The sequence below is a fragment of the Tympanuchus pallidicinctus genome, unplaced genomic scaffold (genome assembly GCF_026119805.1).
Source record: "Tympanuchus pallidicinctus isolate F22 unplaced genomic scaffold, pur_lepc_1.0 scaffold4, whole genome shotgun sequence".
Lineage (NCBI taxonomy): Eukaryota > Metazoa > Chordata > Aves > Galliformes > Phasianidae > Tympanuchus > Tympanuchus pallidicinctus.
In genome coordinates this window covers 24,960,492-24,970,342 of record NW_026294758.1, presented here as the reverse complement: position 1 = coordinate 24,970,342, position 9,851 = coordinate 24,960,492, and the positions used below count along the sequence as shown (strand labels likewise).

At 40.2% G+C, this 9,851-nt stretch overlaps 1 non-coding gene across 1 annotated transcript; it reads left to right on the top strand.

Moving 5' to 3' along the window:
• The first annotated feature begins 4,485 nt into the window (after positions 1 to 4,485).
• LOC128089820 (small nucleolar RNA SNORA13) lies at positions 4,486 to 4,614 on the top strand. Its single transcript, XR_008210693.1, has one exon. It is a non-coding gene; the product is annotated as a small nucleolar RNA SNORA13 (small nucleolar RNA).
• Positions 4,615 to 9,851: the final 5,237 nt, after the last annotated feature.

Here is a 9,851-nt window from a genome sequence, read left to right as displayed (position 1 = left end):
GAAGCAGAAGAACAGAATCAAACAAAACCTATAAGCCATACTTTGAGTGTGTCCTGTACTAAATGGACTGAACACCCTACTCATGAATATTATGAACTCTTAACACTTTGGAGAGGCCATAATACAACAGATCTTCTGTGACAAGAATACAATTAATTTTGGAAGACACCCTGGAAAGATACTCTCACTACACTACTACCCAGTGTAGAAAAACAAAGAGCTGCTCTATCTATACATTACACACCTAAGCTTCTCAAAAACAGTTCAAAGCCATAACAGTGCTGGCAAAGACGAGTGGGTTGGTGTTTTTGTTAGCCAACACTTGGAAAATAAAAATGATTTCTAGAATATGCAAATGTATCAGTAGCTAAAGTACTTCAAAACAAGGGTACTGTATCAACTACACACAGAGAAAAGTGAGTGCCAGGGTATACACAAAAGATATTGCTCTGAAATTCAGTCCTCCTACAAAAAAACTATTAATTTTTGCAGGCTTTGGCTTCACAAAGCCCACACTCCTGCAAATCAAAGCTGGGGCAGGTTCGTCTGCATTGCAGCTGAGCAGCTCTCACCAGCTGCTAGGCAGAACAGCAGACACTGCCAACCCGTGGTAGTGTGCTAGCCTAAGCAATTCTGGTGGAATGCCAGTAATTTGGCACAGGGTCCCAGATTAATGTATTAGTATATGAGTCCTGTTTTGGAGATGCTCAAAGTATCTGAAAATCTGAGTTAATAAGTAATTTGCAGAAACCTGCATTTGCATAAACCTGCATCTTGTACTAGTTTCTGCATAATTTTCAGGCCTAGAAGTACCACAGAAGTGGACTTATATCACAAGGGAAAATAATATTTGGTCAAAAACAGTTCTTCCTCCAGCATAGCCTAGTCAGCTCCCTTGTTCATAGTAAAAGAAATCACAGAAGAGGAAGTAAAAACCTTCATCCTGGGGAAAAAAGCTCCAAATACAATCCTCTAGATGAAAAAGAGTGGCAATGGAAATACCTGCCAGAAAAAAAGTCACACATTCAGCAGAATTTTTAAAGCATCAGTATTTTACTGGGTTTTTTAAAACTGAATACAGTTATTCAGACTACAATTAGAAGCTGAGCAGAACTTCAGAAGAGCCTGTGCAACTTAGCTGAATGGACAATACCATGGCAAATGCATCAGTAACATCAGATAAAAAGTAAGGTACATTGGAAAAAAAAATATATATATATGGTTTGGAGCTAAAATATTTCCAGTTAATAGTACCAGTTCTAAAGGAATCTGGTATTTCACTGCAGCCCAGAGAAGACTTCTTTTCAATCAATGAGTGCCGGAAGCAGGAGAAGGAAAGGAATGAGATGTTGAAGTCCATTAACAAATTGGAAGAGGGGCAATACAAAAAAATACTGAAGTGCTTTCGTAGAACTCAGTAGTGCAGACTCAGATTGAATTTTTTTCCTGCCCTTATCAAATATTCTAACTCAAACAGGCGAAATTATTTCCTAATAAAGTTACTTCATAAAAAGAACAACATAGAGAATCTGAAAGGATTCTGAGAGAAGTACCTCTCCTCTCAGGTAATAACATGAAAATGATGAAGGCACAAATCCTGGGAACTTGAGCTGCCTCATGAGGCAAGATCATTCAACTGAAATAACAGGTGAGAAATTGAGTATCAAGCAAAATATTTTCCTAACTTGTGACTTGTGGTAGTACAAGGAGCCACTGTGACAAGAACTTAGCGAGATTTGGCCCTTTCTCCAGCTCTCACAAATATTTGGAATCTATCCAAATCTGATGATTGGTGATAACATCTTTCCAAAGATGCAGTAACTGTCACATTTATGGGTTTAAACAATCTCTAGCAGTCTTACTATCTGAGGTAGCTTCACATTGACCTACTACCAGCTCCATAACTTTCCCGTAATACATTTGGTATCGACAAAGGTAGGATATGCTAGCTGCTAGCTCACTGCTATAATCCTAGCAGCTGGTAGAACCTTGGTAATTCCCTCCCTTCTCTACTGCTCGTCATTCTCGGCACTTTACTGACCTCTGGTGGATGCCAGGAAAAGAAATTGTAAACGGAGTCTCCCAAAAACTAAGGAAACCACACCCTCGAGTTTGACAGGAACTCAGAGAAGGTACACAGAAAGCCTGCTTCTGAAAGTGTTCCCGATCACTCAAGACAACAGGATAGGAAAATATTTTACTGATGACTCACTGCTCACTAAGCATTTTACAGATATTTCAGCTCACAATGCTCCCTTGAGATACATACTCTCCTTATCAGCATGTTAGGATTTCCTGTAACAACAATCACTAAAATATTTTGTATGCAGCAGCTCCATATTCTATATGAGGAAAAGCAAGAATAGATGAGTCTGTAATCTTTTACCACAGTAAACAATGCAGAATAAAGCACATAAATTAAACTGCAACAGTTCTTGGACCTACTAACATAATATTTAGTTATTTTATTTTATTCTACTGCACATTTTAATCGTTTCCAAAGCCGTATCACTTGTTTTTAGAAGCTCTTTTCAGCAAGATGTTTTGTGGCATGGTGCCACAAAATGGAACTGGCAAAACTTACAGAGCAACAGACTGGGTTGGGAACAGGAACAAAAGGCTGCAAGCCAGGAAGGACAGGAACTAGTATTCCTGCTAAAGAAAATATAACAGGGACTTTTACCCTTACAGGCTAGTGCTGGAATTCACTCAGGAAAACTAAGGGCACACCCAGAAAGTGTGGAGTAAAACAAGACATTACAGATTCCGATTTTGACTGCTTTTTAGTGTCCCAAGTGATCAATGACTATTGAAAGGACTGAGGAACCAGAGATGGTCCTACAGCACAGTAACACTTGGAGAGTCTTACTGTTGAATTGTGTCAAATGATTAACACCAATTCTCCTTTGCAAGCAAAGGCAAATTTATAATACATTCATGTAATTTGACATAATGTGATCTCTCTAGGGTAGAAAGAAAGTCCTCATGTGAGGAACTCAGTTGCCAGCTGTTGAATTGTACTTTGAAAATAAAGAAGTGCTCAATAACACCCAACAGAGAAGGAAAACCTCAGGTTAGGCAGCTGATGAGACTTGGGCCTGAGCCACTAAGGGGAGCTGAGGGACACAACTCCTATCCACACAGAGATGCATATTCCTTGCCTCTGGAAGACCTCAGTGCTGCTCACAATCTGGCTTTCCTGTAGAAAAGTATGCATCAATGAGACATTACTTCCATTCCCTCCCAGGATGACAGGTGTTGGCATGCAATACTCACCAGTTCTTTTGGCTCTACACAGACTTTGGTTTTTCACAAAATCTTTAGGAACTTTATATTTCTCTATCCTTTTGCCAAATCCAGCTAAAAAAAAGCTTAAAAAATACCACCAGCTGACACACAAAAATAATTTCAATGATTAAATCATCAACCAGATCGTAAAGAAACCAAGCAGAAGCTAATGTCTCATCATTAATTTAACATCAAAATGGAGCCACAATATTCTACTCTTCCATTCTTTTACTGAAGATCCTTATGAAATTTCTGAAGGAGTGAAAAAGACTGAGTTTCTGAAGTGCTTCACTAAATAGCTTATGAGTTTCGTCAGAAATCTTCAAGGTAACGGTGATTTGACAAGAGAGAGTGGCCCCAAGGTGAGCCAGGGGAGGTTCAGGTTGGATATTAGGAAAAATTCCTTCTCTCAAAGAGCAGCAAGGCACTGGTCAGGCTGCCCAGGGAAACAGTGGTGTTAGTGTCCCTGCAGGTGCTCAAGAACCATCTGGCACTGAGGGGAGGGATGTGATCTGTGGGCACGCTGGGGATGTGTGGAGGGGTTGGATTAAATAATTATGATCTTGTAAGTCTTTTCCAGCATTAAGAATTGTAAGATACTGTAAGAACGCTGCCAGCAGATAACTCAGGCAGTGAGGAGGATCGCCTTCAGCGATGCTAGACCCACACAAAACCCATGCCAGCAGCACTGGCAGAACGAACGCCCCGAGCAAAGGAAACACCACGGCACGACGCAACGCTGCGCTCTGCCCAGCAGGCGGCAGGCAGCACTGCGCCTGCGCCGTAACCTCCGGCACCCTTACCCTGCCCTCCGGACTTGGGGGCGTTGAGAATGAATGTTGGACTCAGGAGGAAGGGAGGCTGAGTGCTGTCTGACCTGTGAAGCTGGACAATTATTTGCCATTTTGTCTTCAGACTCCTCACATTGTACTGCTTGGGTATCTCTGTCTTTAAAGTGAAAATGTGGTTTTTCCTTTCTTCCAAGTGAAAGAAGTGGAAGTTTGCCAGTGGCCAAAGCAAGCAACAGTGCAATCACATGACATCACAGGAGTACGGTATGCTTGTAACTCCCTTACTAAACAATGCTTGCTGTATAAAAACATTATTTACTTATGAATTTTGAAAAAAAATTATGTTGGGGAATTGATATTTTTCAATTTTGCAGACAAAAACGGTCAGTTTTAATACTTTCATTTTTGCCTTTGTGTTGCCCATTCATTGCCTTCTGAAGTGAATGTGGTGTCAGAAAAGGCAAACAAGAATTCTTGCTCAGTCTTTGTAAGGGGCTGGCTATTTGCCTTTCTCCTCGTTTTTGCAAGAACAATAAAACCTGTAGAAACTGTAAGGTCGAGCAATTGCGTAGTAGATTTTACGCCTCAGTCTTTTTAAAAGAAGAATTTGATGTTTTAAAAGGGAAAAACTGGACTGTTGATGGCTGCTCTTAATACTGTTCAGCAGTCCTGTCTACCAGGATAATGTGAACAGTTGTACTGTGAGTATGCTGTATGTAACTTTCAGACTCCTGCAGAGGCCTCTAGTTTTTTTTAGTGCAAATAGGTATCTACAGCTTCACAATACTCAGCAAAAGACAATATTTTTGCCTTTATGCATTGGCTTTTTGTTATTAGTGGCTGTGGGAGCAGAACAGCATAAAGCAAATCGCTTTGCAGGATTGCTCCATATTGGTCATCAATGTCTTCTACTGTTGAGCTAAAAAAGTATTATGCCTTTCTGAAAGGGCAGTGTATACTGTACTCCTAGCAGATGTGGCTCTTACCTTGGTAATTAGCAGGGTTTATTCTTATCAGAGAGCTTAACTCTCTTCTTACAGAGTGTGTTTGTGCAGTAGCCATGGGTCATCTTCCTGGCAGTTCGCAAGATCACAGGGATAGGCATGTGGTGAAAGCCTCCATGCACGAAAAGAAGGTGACAAAGTTCTGACACCCCAGCTCTCCTGCAGTTTTATGAGGTAAGTGATAGTAATCTTCTGTTGCTGTGTCCTGCAGCTTTGTCCTATAATGAAGCAGACTTTCTATTTTAAGTTCAGCAGAATGACTTCAGAGCAGAAATCTGAATTCAGACAGTGAGGTTGAACTCAGCCTGATGGTTAGGTTCCCATCAACTACAAAAGCAAAGTGGGAAGGCAGGTCAAAATTTTGGAAGCCAAGAACGTTTGGGACAATATTGGAAGTATGATGGTGGATGATTCACTACTGACAAGTCTTTAGGAACTTACCTGCATTTCAGGGGACACAGAATCAGAGTGGTTTGGGTTGGAAGGAACATGTAAGATAATCTTGTTCCAACCCCCCTGTTCTAGGCAGGGACACCTCCCTCTAGACCTGGTTGATCAAAGCTCCATCCAGCCTGGCCTTCAATGCTTGCAGAAAGGGGCGTTCACAACCTCAGTGGGAAACCTGTCTGAGCGTCTCATCTCCTCACAGTAATGAATTTCTTCCTAATACTTCTCCAGTTTAAAGCCATTTCACTTCATCTTGTTGCTACCTGCACATACAAAAAGACCCTCCCCAGCTTTAGAGTGCTGCTATAAGAGAAGGCCTCCTCAGTCTTCTCTTTTCCAGTCTGAAGACCCTCAGCTTTCTCAGCCTGTGCTCATAGAGAAGGTGTTCCGGCTCTCTGATCACCTTTGTGACCCTCTGCAGCTGCTTCATCAGCTCCATTTCCTTCTTTCTTTGGGGGCTCCAGAACTGGATACAGTACTGCAGGTGGAGTCTAACGAGAGCAAAGTAGAGGGGCAGAATCACTTCCCTTGACCTACTAGTCATGCTTCTCTTGCTGCAACCCAGGATATGGTTTGCCTCACGGTCTGCAAGCGCACACTGCAAGCTCATGTTTAATCTTTCATCAACCGACTCTCCCAAATCCCCCTCCTCAGAGCTTCTCTCAAGCCATTTTCCACCCAGCCAGTATCAGTGCATGGGATCGCCCTGACTCAGACGCAGGACTTTGCACTTGGCCTTGTTGGGTTTCATGAGGTTGGCATGAGCCCACCTCTCAGGCCTGTCCATGTCCCACTGGATGGTATGCCTTCCCTCTAGCGAGTCAACTGCACCACTCAGATTGGTGTTGTCCGCAAACTTGCCGAGGGTGCACTCAATCCCACCGTCCATGTTGCCTACAACAATGTTAAATAACACCAGTCCCAACAACGATCCCTGAGGAATGCCACACGTCACCAGTGTCCTCTTGGACACTGAGCCATTGACAGCAACTCCCCGAGTGCAGCCATCCAGCCAATTCCTTATCCAGTGAGTGGTTCATCCTTCAAACCCGTTTTTCTCCAATTTGGCAACCAGGATGTCATGCGGGACAATGAACCACACTGAATGAATTATTTGACAGTGTACACTATAAACTATCATTGGAAAGGAAATTCAAGGTATAAACAAGTTTCAGCTCAAACTGAAGAAATAACTGATTGTCTTGTAAATCAGAAATGGTAATAATATTACATCACATGCTTGTTGTTCCTCTTGAATACTTTATAAAGACTACAAAGAAAAAAATGCTAAGCGTTTGGGTTTTTTAGCAACTGTAACAAACCAGTGTTACTGCACCATGGGAAGGGACAGTACTGTTGAAGCGTAGGTTGTCTGGAGTAGAAACCCCAGTAAAATATGTGCTTGTTTGACATCTTGTGTAGTGTGTGTCGATTAAACCTCATTATGCAGAAAATATATTCCAGAACATTGAACAAAAAGCATCTTTAGCACATGTGTCTGGATTTTTGTTCTTGATGTTTCACTAAGGCATCCAGCATTTCTAAGTGATGTAGTGGAAAGAAGGGTGCTGAATTGAAGTGCATCCAGTGATAACTCCAGAAAATAAGTATGGATGCAAGAAAACTTGAAATGGAGAGTGTAGAAATTGGAGAAGCTTATGGAATAATCAGAATGGTATTTGTCATTAACGACTTTGTTAGCACTTTTTTTTTTTTTTCCCCCACTGTGCCAGAGCAAAATACAACAGAAGAGAAATTGAGATTTTATTATGGGGTGGTATTTGTAGTAGTAACGATCAAAATGTAATTGCAGCCTTTGGAGAGGAGACTAATTATTTTGCAGCTGATTACTGCCAAGAAGCAGAAGCGAGTGAACTGAACTGAGTTTTGAAGGAGCTTTGTGAACCAACAGTTGTACATGGTGAAGCCAGATATTCTTACAGTGATCTCTCAGCAGCTACCAAATTGGCTTACAAAATCTACATAGTTCTAATGAATAACTAGTCCAATGAATTTTTTTTTTTTAAATAAACACAAGGTTCAGTATTTTTACTTTGCACATATGTGTTCATACAAACATATGATCTTGAGTAGTGAAAGATTCCTACATTCCTCTTTGTTTTTTGGAGTTGAAAATAGTAACAGAACAGAAAATTTCATTGGAAGCACCCAATGTTTTACCAGTGCCAGGGTGACAATGAAGTGGTGAAATCCATTCAACCCTTCTAACACTGTAATCACGTAAGAGTTTTTTGCAAGCAGAGGCAGTTGTTTCTATGAGCCTGTCAGACACTGGGAAGAAAAACGTACATATAAATGGTAATCCAGTATGAGTAACTATCTAATAACATGGCTGTTCCTTGTTTTCCAACATGAAATAACTAAATATGACCTTCAATGGCTTACCATTCTTTCAAACTGTCGTTGCGTAATGCACAGACGTAATGTGCCTGGGTTCCTACTAGAAAATTTTCTATAGGTACCCACCACATAGAAAGCATTTGAGCTGTCACAAAATTACAGTTGATTATGTTCTGAAATTTTGCTTCGATATGCAAAAAGCACATCTTTAAAAATCAGATTTGCGGATATTAGCTTCTACTTATTCCGGGGGGGGTGAGGGAGAGCTGATCCTTGTAACTTCATACTGGTCTCAGGGATCTGGCAACTTAGAGGATGCTACTGAACACATGTATATGCTGCATGTGCCCAGTCTCACAGTTTGCCTTTTTTTCTGGGAGGAATTGTTAGAACCAGTCTGAAACAAGTGGCAGTGCAAGATTACTCCGTAAGAAAGAAAAAGCTGTTACAGACTTTGGAAAGTTAAGCATTAAAATGCTTATAGTAACACAAGTTCTTTCTAACTGTCTTAGAACTGTGTTTATGTAGACATAATAAATAAATAAATAAAGATTTATGTTTCTGTTACTAGAACTCTTCTCTTTTCCAAGCTGTACTGCCAAAAAGAAGCAACTGCCAAGACTTGTTCTTTGCCATTTCTGCATTACCGGTTCACTACTTTGGATTAAAATACAGGAGTTAATTAATGTGTAGAACATTACCAATGAACCACGTCCTTCTGTAGCACTCAGGGTGGGTTAGCTGTGTTATATGTTGTGGTGAGCAAAAGCAGAAATTTTAATTTAGCAAACCTATGTTTAAAAATCACAGGAAAGGTGCTTTTCCAACATGAAGAACTGCAAGCTAGTTCTGTAACTAGTTACATAGATCAGCTGCATGTTGTGAAACTTCAAGGAAACTTTGAGTGAAATGCACTTCAAGAATAGCAAATTAATTTCCTGTTGGTTTTTGTTTGATTGTTTTTTGGGAGGGTTTTGTTGCTTTTTTGGAGGAAAGTTCATTAATTATTTGTATCAAAAGAGCAAATGCTAAATTTCTGTATTTCAAATTGTCTTTCTGTGTATTAATGTAAGCAAACTATTAATGCAATATCTAAGCAGAAGTGGGAGTTCATTTCTGGTTTCTCACAAGGGAAGGCAGTTTAGACAAGTGATTAATTTCTAGTGATTCAGAATGTAATTACTGGATGCTCTTGAAAGCTTGAGGTTGTGCTAGGGACTATATTTCCTGAAGATACCATCTGTCCAAGAGTTTTGCACCTGGGTCTTTGTTTTTGAACTGCGGGACGAGCAAGGGTAATATTTAAGACTTTAAAAAGAAGAAAAAGAAAAAAGAAAAAGCTGCCAACATTTTCTTGATGGTGAAAATGTTAACCTCCTTTGAACAAGAAAAATAATGGGTAATCTTAGGCATCAGAATGTATTAACTGTTCCACAGTGTGATGGAATTAAGAACAAAAAAGGAAAAAAGGTAGAGAGAGGAATTTGTAAGGGGAACTGATTACTAAAACAGTAATGGTAAACAGAATTGTGGTAAAAATAAGTAAATATGAATGAATTAGGACTCCCTTTCTTGTTTTTTATGAGCAGCTAACTTGACTTCAATTGTGGGGAAAAAAAAAGTGGGGAATCTCAGGTTTTTCTCCATTATTATTTTACACCGTCTGACAGACTGTTCACTTATTAAAATGAGTTGAAAGGATAAGAGATTCCCAGGTGACTTAGGGGAGGAAGAGAGCAAAGATATTTGTGCTAGATCAGCGTTGCACCAATCCTCAATTCTGCTAGCTACTCCAGTGCTCTATAGAAGAAAGTATGAAAGCTGAGAAACAGAACTCTTGAAAGGTGTGCACAGAAAGAGAAGTGTCATGTTCCAGATTCTTCTTTAACCTAGCATACTGCATCCAGCTTCACTACGGCAGATTTTGTTGAAGGAGATATTGAAGAAAATTGTAATAAGC